Source organism: Amia ocellicauda, chromosome 11 (assembly GCF_036373705.1).
Source record: "Amia ocellicauda isolate fAmiCal2 chromosome 11, fAmiCal2.hap1, whole genome shotgun sequence".
NCBI lineage: Eukaryota > Metazoa > Chordata > Actinopteri > Amiiformes > Amiidae > Amia > Amia ocellicauda.
Window position 1 is genome coordinate 27,259,672 of NC_089860.1, and position 13,586 is coordinate 27,273,257.

At 40.8% G+C, this 13,586-nt stretch overlaps 1 protein-coding gene across 2 annotated transcripts in view; it reads right to left on the reverse strand.

Moving 5' to 3' along the window:
- col8a2 (collagen, type VIII, alpha 2) overlaps positions 1–13,106 on the reverse strand; it is a 50,923-nt gene extending 37,817 nt beyond the window's left edge. Inside the window, exons 1-2 of one of the 2 annotated variants that reach the window (XM_066717242.1) lie at positions 12,627–13,106; positions 3,122–3,238 (exon numbers count right to left, since the gene is read on the reverse strand). The gene's annotated coding sequence lies outside the window, so the exon portion shown is untranslated. The remainder of the gene's footprint in view (positions 1–3,121; positions 3,239–12,626) is intronic. The other variant, XM_066717240.1, reaches the window with a different exon arrangement.
- Positions 13,107–13,586: the final 480 nt, after the last annotated feature.

The window sequence follows — 13,586 nt, forward strand, 5'->3', positions numbered from 1 at the left end:
AGGTGGCGATACAATCAAATCCCCTGAAAAATGGTTCAATAAAGCCTTTTAAATACCTCTTTTCTTTTTTCCTTTACTCTGATCCCACCACAAAAAAATCTAAATTAAAATCCGAGCCAAACACACTTTTCCATCCAGAAACACTGCTCTGTGATCGTGACGCAAGTACAATTGAACCTTTGTGAGTGTGGGAGCAACGCAGTCGCACAGGACCGCTACCTTTCAACACCAGCTCCCTGCTTGTATTTTGTCATCAATTTTACAATATTAAATAAATAACAATGAAATAATAAATAAAATACAATTATTTCACCCGGGTGGGGTAAAAAAACAAACAAACACGAAACTTAAGGATGGCAGACATAATGACATCAGGCCACATTGTGCCCTTTGGATTTTGAGTCACAGTCCTGATGTTTTGCGTGCCTGTCGGTGTAACAATGCTGTTTCAATTTGTGTTCTTTGCAATGACTGAACTCTCTCTGGTCATGAACACTGCACAGTCTATAAATTGTCCCCCATTTTAACTTTAATTTAGCGTACCACACATGTTACAGAATTGGAAACAAGTCACACTCCATCCCAGCTTGATAGCAGCCTGGATCAAATTTGTAGTTATGCAACAGCCCTTTGATTTAGTCAGATTATGCCTGTGTCTAATCGTACAAGCAAAACAAATGTATGCACGTGCTGCATCCGCAAAACGAGACAATCAAATGAAAGGAAATTATGGGAAACATGTTTGTAACAGGATGCCCCAATAATCAGGATACAAGCTCTTGCAACCAGTGAACAATCTGGTAATACGTTTCTGCTGACAGGGTATTAAAGCAAAGCAGCCAGCTCCAGATCAAAGCCAGAACATGTATTTGTGAATTAATGTGACCGCTGCACCCTCATAAATTAATATTTAAATTATTTCCGTACTCTAACATAACAGGTTTTAATTCCCCTGTTGTGATTTCTCACTATCAACACACAAGAGCATTCATTCCGTCGGTCTTCGTTCTCAGATGCTGGGAAATGCTGTGAGCGCGTGCAAGGCAGTACAGGAGGCTATTAAAAAATTGGCACGTCAGAAGTTGCTCGGCAGTAATATTCTGGTTCGAATTAGAGCGCAGCAACAAAAAAGGAATTTTATTAGACTTATTAAAAGAAGAAAGACAAGGGGGAAAAAAAGAGAAACTTCCATATGTAAACCACATGAAAAGCTTTTCTAATTGACTTAAGACTCCCACTAATTAAGATTTGTGTGTGTTGGACAGAATTATTCACACAGGAGATAGAAAACCGAGGGGGAAGTGTTTATAGTTTCCTCCTAACCTCCCCTCATTTGTGCTTTTGATGCTTCAGTCAGTCGGTAAGAGGATAATGGAGGCTCACTTGTTCTTGCTTCTTTCAAGGTTCTGTTGCTTTTCCAAACACCTGTCATTGAGAGCTAGTTGTATATTTAGTAAGCCTGTAAAATATAACAGGATCAAATTTGTATGAGATTTCAGGTAGATAGAATTACCTGAAAAATATCTGGACACATATCTTAAAACTTTCTCCCCCTATCTACTACTTATCCTCAGACAATACCCAGACCCACTTTTAATTACCACAGCTTTCCTTTTTTAGCAGAAAAAGTAGATTTTATTTACTTTTATTTATTAAACTATTACTTTGTTAAAGTTTTGCATTGTGCCTCATTGTACATCTTGCCCTGTCTAAAAACCTACAATTTCTAATACAGCTTTATTCAATTTTTTTGTTTATTTTATTTCACTTTCAGCAAGAAAGGCTAATAAAGGACCTCTTCTGCCTCATTAAGTTCTCAGGGAGTATTTATGTCCTCCGTCGAGTGGGTCGCACATCCTATGGGAATGCTAGAATTAATTGCACCAGTGAAGAAAAGATGTGCATCTTGCCAACACTACCACTTTGCGAAGTACGCGCCCAAATTCTGACATGCTAGGGGAAAAAAAGCTGGCACGCTTCGCAGCTGCTTGTGAATACGGATGACAGAGCAGAAACATGAGCCACTGTTGAAGGGCTCCGAGATTGGCCGTCTGATTAATGCGGTTGTTTATTGAGGCTGCCAGTCTGCCCACGCCTCCCATAAATCAATCACCTGGGCCAGCTCCCGCTTCGGCACTGGGAAACAGGGCAGACCCAGCACACGCTAGAGCTGGAGGTTCTGTGCCTATAATTCAGGAGATCTGGGCCTCATAGTATCAGGGAGTCGCAATGCAAGACTGCTCTCCTATTGTAATGCTTCAGTCTCTGCATTACTCACCTCCTATTTCGAGGCTTATTCAATAAGACAATACATTATTCAGTTTTTTGCAAAATTCAGTATGATGAATTACACTCCTGATCTAAGTTGGTACAGAATGTTTGCCAAGCTTTCATGTCTGTCTTTGGTGTTTCATCAGCACTTTGGACAAAGAGGCGGTTTAGGGCTCTTGACACTCTGTGCTTTGCTGGCTCCACACAACAGAGCTAGCGAAACTCTTCAACTTTTACATATGCATGCGGTCATTTCACACTTGGTTAAGCCAGGAAAAGTACAGAAACAGAGGAGTACGTTGGAAAAACTGGGCATTCTGTCAAGCGTTTCTCTGCAGTTACTGGAACTGTAATAAAATAATTATAAAGTAAAACCAAATGAAAATACAACTTCTTTACGTTTTACGCTCAGGATAACTTTTCACCATATCTTTGCGGTGTAAAATTGTGTTTAGGTTTTGCCCTATATTTTCACCACTATCTGTTAACAGGACTCAGAATAACTTCAATGTGTTACCATTCTTCATGGCCATGTGTCAAGAATCATACATGAACTGAGCCTTCTATAAAACAGTCTCAAGTACTTATATGGTGGTAAATCATAGGATACATATGATAAGAACATAAACTGTGTTCAATTTGATTTAAAGCGATTAAACTGCAATAAAGTATAAAAGCTACTGAGCCAGAGGGTGATCTGTTCAAGGCATGGTACAAAACAAAAACGGAGCATTAAAAAACAAGGGAACATGAAGAAAATTATTACAAAATTGTGCAACACCCTATCAAGGAACTGGGTAATGTAGGAAATTAATTTGAAAGTAAGCTTAAGTCATGTTATGCAACTTACTCAGACTAATCAGGGTCCTGCCTCCTGTCCCCACTGACAGTCTCACTCTGTCAACCTGCAGCCTCTTCCCTGTGGTGCGAGGCGCTCATACGACACGGTGACGGCGTGGCGGGCTCGCTGCGTTTAACAGAGAGACAAAGAGAGGTTTTATTTTCAGAGACTGTTCCCTCTTCAGACTTCAAGATTCTCACTTCACACCCTTGCGTTTACTCCGCCTCACTCCATTTTGCTTGCTCAGCCCGGTGTATTCCATCTAACAGCGTGCACCGGGGTGGTTACACACGTCATATGGAAATCCAACTCAAGGGGCAGGCCTGTAAAGCAGTACAGACACTAACCAGTACAGACTCTGGGACTCACTCGGGCAAGACACCCCAGTGGCAGCCGACCCTACTCCCGGTGGGCCGAAGTGTCTTATGGTTTCTCTTCCACCTCAAAGCTCAGTAACTAAATTGATTCCTTTGTTTCCTAACTGAACCAATTAAGCCCTGTGCAAGACCATCAGTACACTCTCGGTTTCTTCTCAGTTTCCACCAGAGAGAGATTTGCAAGGAATTACATGGTGTGGCTCCTTCCGACATCAGAGATTTGCACTCGACTTGCACAGTTACCTGGTCTGACACGGGTGCCAAAACAAATCAGACGAGGCCTTCTCTGGTTACGTGCCCAAACCGTCAGATACTCTCAATCCCAAATCCCTTAGGGATTCTCTAAGATAAATGGAAGCTTCTGAGGTGCTTTTCACAAACTTATCTGCTTACTGTGGTGTTTTCTCATCATTCATTTGGAGAAGTTGGACATGTTAATAGCATCTGCAGACAACCCTGATCCCTGTATAACAACCTGTTGTTCATAATTTGTGGCTTGGTGGATATGGATCATATTAAAAGGTGAACTGCCTGATTACATCACCATTCATTCCCAGGGTCAACACAAGGTCTGCGATGCTGCTGCAGACTTGCAGTAGCAGATGGTCTGCGAGCCTGAGGATGGGAACAAAAGTAATGCAACACACAATGGCAGCAGCCACATTGTCAGTACAATCGCGGTTGGAGAAATGTAGCAGGGAGAATGTCTGCTGTAGTTTGGGAAGTGTTAGGAGGTAGAAATACCATACCTATACCTCCAGGCTAGAATGCTCTGTCTACCATCCCAAAAAGTTGATTACTAATTCACCCTAAAGAAGACCAAAGAGCCGAGCCATTCCTTTAGCATTATACTTCCTATGAAACGCCCCGCAATCCCGAAACGTACGAATGGAATCAATTATTTATTTGTGACAGAAGCGAAGATAAATGTATTTTTTATTTTTATCTTTTGTTCTTCACTTTAAACCTCAAACCCACATCCTCATATGAGGGACATAAACCACTGAAATGCTGCAAAGGAAATGAGTTCTATTGGAAATCACAAAAAAGACAACAAGGCAAGATGACTTATCAAAGCAGCATGAAGAGTTACCAACATACTATTTTTTCTGGTTCCAACTCACACAGCTGTTTCACACCAGGCTTAACAGGGTTTTTTGTCCCCTTTCTGCATTTGATATTTAATACGCGGACAACATCTTCAGACACACTCTCTGACTGTCTGCCATGCAACCTGCCTTTTGGACACACATGTAAATCCAATTAGACAGGCTCGGGGTGGGGTGGGGGGAGAAAGTAAAAGGGTTGTCACTGAATTGTGGTTGCCAAGTTACTAATCTGTCTGAACTATCATTTATACATACTTTTTACTTTCAGACCTTCTTCGAAAAAAATCCAAGATGGATTTGTAGGAGAAACAATTACATACGTGTAAGGCATACTTTCAATTCGTCACCTGCAGGAAAGATATATCAAAGTTAAGCTGCACTGCTCAAGAGAAGGGATAAAAGATATTTCTCCTTCCTCATACAACAGATCTGACCTGAACGAAACGGGAGGCGTTTTGATAAACTGCAGCTAGCTCAAATTTGGATGCACTTCTCAAATGTGTTGCCAGGAGTGCAACACAGAGGCAAGGAATCTGAATTTAAGAAACAAACACGCCCTTTGTTTGATTTTGGGTCCATTACGCAGGTAGAATCAAGCATAGTAAAATGAATGGTCTCAAGCTGGAATGTAGCTTCTGTTATTCAAATGAGGCCTCATGGATTTGACTGCCACACTTTACAATATTTGGTGTAAGTTCCTAATACATTCATGTCCCACTGCTGCAGGAATAGCGTGAATGTCTCATGCTGTTCAACTGAGTTCTGATGCTAATCACGTGTAAAACAGGGGTAAGATGAGGGTAGTGGACTGGTGTTACTGACTAGGGCTGGGGCTTTTACAAGTGATCAACATCAGAGCTCAGAGGAAGTGCAGAAGGTAATTATGTGTCTTTCCTGCATTATTCATATATTAAGTCATTTGGAATTGGGCCCATTCTTGTAATCTGTGAAATACTGGATCTTCCATACAACAATGATTGATTCCACAACCCCTTTCAAGTTCAGAGTGTGTGAGAGAAATATCTGTTCTGTTTATCACTACGAAAGTTATATTCCAAACAAGAGCAATGCATTAACATGAATAGGGCCTTGGAATAAATCTAGTACCTTGTTTCAATAAACAGACAATACATGTAATAAAGGTGTGAATACCCAGAAATTTGCTTCCATCAGGTGTACCAATTAGAGCTGAGGTCCTGTTGCTTTTGTTCAATTCCATTTATAATTCAATCTAGTCAATCCCAATTCCAGATTTGTAACTCTGGTGTTTTTCAATTCTAATTCCATCATAAAAATTAAATTACATTGGAAAGGACAGCTGTGTTTTCAATAGCTCTGTTGGGCTTGCTTGCTCCAGCTTTTAGAAGCCTTTATGGCTCACAAGGTGGCCATTGAGCCAGAAAACTAAACTAAACTAAACAATAAATTAAATGATCCAACAATAAATAAATAAAACTCCACAAGACATTTTACTTTATTTCTAGTCGTGAAGCACTGGGCTTCAGATGCTCTGGATCTTTAACAATAACTCAACTGGATACAGACTGTGACAGGATGCACGAGATGGGGGTCAGAAAGGCACTGGAGACTCATCAATTCTCCACAATATAAGGTCTTATAAATAGAAAATAAAGCAAAGTACACTGGACCCTCGGGACTAAAAGCTGTCACAGATACATGACAGAATAGCAGCAGCAGCCAAAAGAGGGGTCAACGTGCCAATAAATAAATACATGCGTAAATAACTAAACTGTGTCCTAGACAGGGAGCTGCCGCCAAAACATCCCTGCTGCTGGGGTGTATCCACCATGGCTGCATTGTAAGGGGGTAGACCGTATATGCAGATTTTGACTTCTATAGGTGTTCTGTAGGGGTCCAACCTTCTGATCAATTGGGTGACTTAACCATGCGGTGATTGGACGTTCTCAGGCAGTGCAATCAGGCAATCAACCCGACAAATATAAACGATTCGTGCTCCTATCTGGCAGACTATTAAAAATCCTAGTTTCAGGGTCACAGATCTAATATATGTGCACGTGTTGGTACCATTACAACAACGTTTGTAATTGTTACATTTGAATCAATCCTATGCAAGAAGGCAAAACCTGCAAAGTGTAACTTCACAACTTGAACAGATCCCGATGGACACATCGCTTTCCTAGCCTGACGTTTGTGAACCAATGAGTTCCAGTGAGTTTTTTCGGGCCAAGTCAACAGATGAATGGAGTGCGAGGCTGTTTTCTCAGCTATGTTTCCTGCACTGAAACCTCTCGAAGGCGGTACGGTGGAAGCAGGCGGTGTGTGTCGTTCTTGCGTCGCGTGTCTCAAACAAAGCAAGTGCGTTGTTAAGCTCTGAATGTGACGAAGTGTTATTAACGGCCCTCTAGCACACAGGAAGCACTCAGAGAACCGAGCCGCCAACCTTATCTCGGTTTTTATTTTTCCGTTAAGCCCCTTTGATTCACAAGAAGGATTTAGGCACTCTGATGGAAAGGCTGCTGACAGACATCAGAGCAAGTGAGGGGAAAGGAAAAATCAAAACGCAGGGGCTGCCAAGCTCCCATTCCTCTCTCCTCTTACCAATGGAAAAAAAACACCAAAAAAAGACTCAGCTGTATCCAAGAGGGCTGGGAGCATAAGCCATGCATCAAAGTCTTTAACCTTTACTATCGCTAGTCTCCATGCCTCAGCCAAAAACCTCTGCCACCCTATGCCACCCCACGAAGTGTGCCATCCACAGTGCAGCCATCTCTCACACACTTGTCCATGTGGGTTTGTTTGCACGGTGAGGCATTGGAGTTTCCTGCTCGGTCTCCATTGCAAAAATTGAGAATTCCTCAGCTGGGTAAGAGCTGAGAAGGCACACCATCCCAGCCCATCTCGATCAGCGATTCAAAAACTATTTTTATATCCTGTCCTGCATTCTTTCAGACTGAGTTTTGCCCCATGTTTTTAATAAGCCACCTGGTGTTCATTGATCTGAATCACAGCTGGATACTACATCATAAACTAGAGACTGTTCTGTAGGGGACAGCATACAGGCTACTAACTCAGGGTGTTGATATTATTTCTCTATTTTTATGTTGTTGTTGTTGTTGTTGATTTAACTCAGTCACCATTAACAGACTCAGACCCACTGATTACTATGACTTATTTGAAGACATTTTTATATTTTTTAAAATAAGAATACATTCAGTTTCATTCCTGTTTGGTACAATTTTGTGGTCCAAGCTCTTCGACACAATGCATTGGCATTGCAAGTGTAGTCATCTCATCTGCCCTGTAAATGTTCAACCCTATCACTGAGGAAGAACTAGGTTCCTGAATTTATTTTTTTAGGAGCACCATGTTCCTGCACTTTTGTACAGAAAGGAAAAAAGAGCTGTAATAATCATCAGGGCGTAGCTGCTGGAAGGTAAGCCAGGCATTTGTTTTCAGGGGGAATGCAAAGCATTTTCCTTCATTTCCTATTTCACTGGAGAAAATGAATTCCGAATACAAGAATTATTTAGGTTACCAAACAGCTGCGTTTCAGCAGTTCCAAGGACAGGCGATGCATCTACAGTTTATGCAATTCTGCACACCAAAATAATTTCATATACATATAAGGAATACCATTATTAATTGAGAACTTGCATAAGAGTGAATGTTCCTTTTGGCGACACTTAAGATCAACCACATAAAATTCCTGTCTGGAGTCTTACAAAGACATTTTAAAGATCAAAACAAAATTGCCTTCATTTAGGTTTTTCACTTAATAATTTGAGAGAAAAAAAAAAGGGTGAGGGGGCGGGCTGGGTTGGAATGATTAGTATAACTCATCCCATAAATGTTTGAGCAATGTCATTGATTCAAATCTGTTTTCCACAAAGAATCAGGATTTCAAAACCTGCCCCCTAGTGGTGGGACTGCATACCTACATTGTGAAGTGGGGGGGTGGACAGCAATGAAGATGTCAGGAAGTGACAGCCATGGTGACCTCAATCAGCAAAGGTGAGAGGGTTCCTGTCAGGAGCGTGCTATGTCTGAAGCCGGCAACAGGAATTTCCATGAACAGATTACAGATTCATGGGGCCAGTTGATAAGATAATCCGGTCTGATGGCCAATTGAAACCAGGGGTTCCAGAGAGGAACGTTTGCACTGCTGTAAAACACGTTGCCCCATTCACATCTGCAGCCACCTCAGTCAGTGTTAACCCTTGCCCCTTCCTATCATCAGCATCCCAGCCCGTCATGTCACAGCCCACATGGCTCAGCTTTGCTCGATTTAATTGATTTGAATTTTAAGGGGATTCATTTCATTTAGAGGTTTTCGCTTCATCATGCACATTTCTGTTTTCGCTGTAGGTAGGATGCAGAATGTTTTTTATTATTGTAAAATGCTTTCAGGATTTTCAATATATGGTATACAGATTTTGAGGAACAGAAAGTATCTGGAAGGGGGGGATCTGGTTCCCATTACAGTAAAGAATCCACAGAATGGGATGGCTTGTTAGTTAGCAAAACAAACAAGCACACACGCACAAACAAACAAATGAGCAGCTTTACTATATTAGACTTTGGTGGAGCTTTATGAAAGAATTCTATTAATCCACCCTTTAACCCCCCACCCTGCAAAAACATCTATAAATTAAAGAAAGAGCTGAGGAGGAGACTGAGCGTGATCACAGTTACATTTTGGGAGAGCGTCAGTGGTTTGACAGCATGCAATGATATCAGAAATGTTTACCGCAGGGCTGTAGCAATGGAGCGATCTCACTGTACACTGTGCTCTGAGGACTCAGTGTCAGAATGGCTCTGTGCATCCTCATGTTTTTACAGCTAGTGCGCTCCCAACTTAAGCCTCAGCCCACCGTCTCATCACATTGCAGCAATCTAGGTAAGGCTGCAGCTGTGCTTCTGGGCTCTTGGAGATGCCACATGCAAGGCTTTTCTGTTATAGTGGCCTACTCATGCTGTGCATATATACACAGGGCTTCCGATGTCTTTCCATGAAGCAACCCACACAGAGGACACACCGCAAAAACCATACTGTTAAACCACTAAAATCTCAGCGTCTCATATGCACACCCTTCATTGTAAGAGGCCGTCATGCCATATGCTCTCATGCTGAAGTCTCAGGAGATGTCTCTCCCGCTTGGAGCACGGTCACTTTCTTGTTCATACTGAGTGTATATATACTTAGACGTGTCTTTCATCTCTGGTGCTTGCTGAAGAGAGACATGCCAACGTGTGTTCAATGGACTCCTAATCATGCCTGCAAGGTAGCAATCGCACTCAAAGAGCTGGATTTAGAGTATGCCAATCACCTTAAAAAAATAAAAAATAAAATGAAAGCCAACCTTCAAGCCTGGTTTATAAAGAGTTTGTAAACCACACATGCCAGACCACCTTCACTCAACACAATTCAGCGTAGGATCTCTTTACATCAAACACCATGGCACTTTGACAAAAGATTGTCTGGCCTGTGAAGCTCTCACAATTTAGTTTGAATGTGCCGAATCCAGACAAAGTCGTGCTGCGGTTACAACAATAAGCTCGTCTCAGATTTAATCCACAGCTTCTTCTCAAAGGTTGATCAAGATAAGGAGCTGGATACAACCGATCCTAGATCAAAAAAACATTTAAATTAAGGGAAAATAAAGAACCTTTAAAACAAAATAAAATCTCCGAGAACTGGCATTGAGAACTGGGTAATTCAGTAAAGGACCCATGTCTTCGTAGTTCTAAAATGGTGGAAAATGGATGGAGAAACCATCGGAATATCGCTTCAGATGAAATTTGTTTTTTATTTTATTTGCTTGAGCTAAAGTTGAGAGCTGCTCTAGATGCACAATTTAATTATTTCTTACAATAACCAAAGCTCCTGTTTTTAACTTTATAGCCTTTGGTTTTACAACTTTAAAGCCATGAAAGAAAGGCCAGTTTATACAAGATGCTTGAACACAGTGTGTTTCAGTACTTTCAGTATGGCTTACAATTCATGTTCAATTAATAAAATTAAACAGACAATTATTAACATTACCACCCCCTGGAGGTGCAATGAGGTCTGGGACTGAATCGTCTTTGTTGGTTATCGTTTATTATAGAAAAGTGCCGGACATTAAATAATTACACAGCCAATTGGGAATCCACAAAAGGTAATAAAACGATGCCGCTCGCCTTGCCAAATGGAATAATGAAACCTGCCTAAATTGCAATAGGCAGGAGTAGGAACAATGAATACTGCATGGTCTTACAATTATGCTCATTCGCTGCCAGTGAGCTTGGCTACACAAACAGTCACTGGATGACTGTGGTGGGGGCTGCTTGGGTGGAAGATATTTCCCAAATTAGCAGCTACAGTGTCTACAACAGTGCTTAGAAGGTACACTGCCGGAAGCAGCACTTTGTCCCTCCAGCCTCCTTGAAGTCAAGTTAACATGGTAAGCAGAGTCAAATTGGTTCACTAAATGTTACAGTCTATATTGGAGACATGCACAACAGTAACCCTGTAATAATCGTAGACAATCACATTGCTAAAATAAATATACTAAACCCTGTTGCTCAACGTTCCCATCAAAGCATTTATTATAAAAAGATTTTATGCTTAAAATTCTCACTGAGCAGAAAATAAAATGCTATGCCAACTCTGTCTGGAAAGGGGAAAAATAAATCGATGCATGGTGACTTAAAGTCAATTCAGCAGGCAGGCCAGCTGACAAAGAAATGAGGCCAAAAAAAAAAAAAAGTTTAAGTTCTCTTTCCAGTGAAGTCAGACGTTTCCTTTTCACAGTAAACAGATATTAATCCAAAACTGAGAACAGCCCAGTACTCACACCACTTCCTAGCATTAATTTAATTTCAGACATCAGCTCCTACAGCAAAAAAAAACAAAAAAACACAAAAAAAAAAAAAACAATACAAATCTACACACAATCCTCACATATAAGGAGGGAGTGGAAGAGGATGTGGATGAAGAGGAGAAGGTAGAAGATATGTGGGGCTTTTTTCTTCTTTAAATTTGTAACCGCAGATTGATTCATAAATCAGACCTATTTCCCTTTCTGAACTGTGTGGGGGAAGAAGAAAACTAAGAATAAGGACAAATAGAGTAATATACACCCACTTCTTCTTGCTTGATGCCTATATTTGAATGATTTTGCCTGTGTACCTCTTTTGATAATAAATATTACAAAATATACTTGGATACTTCTCAATGGAGAGTTTGTCAAAATACACCTGCAAGTTGCTCCAAGCACCTCTACGAAGGCAGTACAATTTCAAAAATAATTTTTTCAACACTTTCAACACTTATATTCCTACGTTATGTAATACAATTCCTCCTAAAAACGTAGATACTGAACTTCTCTAATGGGTAGCTAGTGTATCATTCCTACTGAAGAAATGTTCTGGTCTCAGTCCTTAAAAACAGCTGGTCTGCCTAGCTGTGTACCTGATGTGGAAGCATAAGCAATGCTCTCCTTTAGCAGATCTCTGCAATAAATCTCAGAAATTATCTCTCTCTGATGAATACTACTATGGCAGCCGTGTAATATATAAAGAAAAGATGTGCAAGCATGCTTCTCGAAAAAACAGAAAAAAAAACAAAGTGGTATAATGAAAGCCCTATTTTTAAATGGAAAACAAATAGTAAAATAAGACAGGATGAATGACAACAGATACTGAATGGCATATAATCTGAGAGGCACCTGATAAAACTGATAGAAACAATATGTTTAAAAATGGATGCATTCAAACAGAAAGAGAGAGAGAATGAGTGAAAAACAGGTATGGAAAACAGTAAGAAGCTGCAGCTTGTTTTTAATCTTCTCAGAGTTATTTTTCACTTGGAATTATCGAACCAGTAAGAATTATGTTGGTCTCATGACTTAGAAATAAAGTAGTCTGTTTCCTCCCTGCTGTATTTGTTTCTCCTTTTTATTTGACTTTTATTCCATGGTTTAGAATGACGTGATATTAGGTAGAAATTTCAGGTGAGATGAATGTAGATGACAGACTACAAATAAATACATTTTAGAATCTTACCTTTTCTCCACAGACAAAAACAAAATAAAAATAGTAATGCAGGAATATTATTTTTATGCAGGCTTTCTTCAACTTTTCCTTCAGTTTTTCATATTTCCAGCAAAAGGAAAACCTTGCTGAATCTTGGCAATGATGCGTGCACTGTATTTAAAACAGGAAAAAAAAAAATGCAATAGAAAAAGTTTTTTTTCGTATTGCTTCTACTTCTTTCTCTTTTTTTGTATGCAGGGTTACTCCATTGGCACGGCAATAACCAGGCGTCTTCCAGAGACTGAGCACAAGTAGAACTGAGAAGCACCTTCAGACTCACTCACTCAGGGGAAAGAGTAGGAGGGAGGGAGGGAGAGGGAGAGAGTGTGCGAGAGAGAGAGAGAGAGAGAGGGGGAACAGAGAGAGAGGGAAACAGAGAGCGCGAGTGCAACTGTGAGAGAAAGGGTGCACGGCTCCGATTCACGGTGAATGTGAAGGCTGGGTAGAGGGAAGCCTTTTCACAGGGTTTTTAACAGGGCCAGCCACACCAAATGTCATTTTTTTTCTTTGACCCTTTTTATTTTTTTGAGAGTGTTCCAAGTAAGGATTGTCTCTTACTTTCAGTGATACAAAAGGAGAGTGTTTGCAGAAATGGGGGGAAATGAGGTGGGAGGGGGGTGTGTTTGAGGGAAGGGGGCGGTGGGTGGTGGTAGATGGGTCCCCCCTCCTCTTCCCCTTTCTTAATCACACACATACACACACACATATATACATATACATTCATACATACATATACGCACACACTTTTTCCACAAAGCTGTGACCACTCACAGACAATTGCCCTTGCAACCCAATCCTTCCTATGTGTTCAGTGCAGACTTGACAGTCGACCCCACAAGGTTGCTGACTGATACCAAAAGAGTGGATCTTACCTCTTCGGCAAAGCCTTGTACTCACCTCTGCCTCTTTTGCTTCGTTTTCTTCACTGGC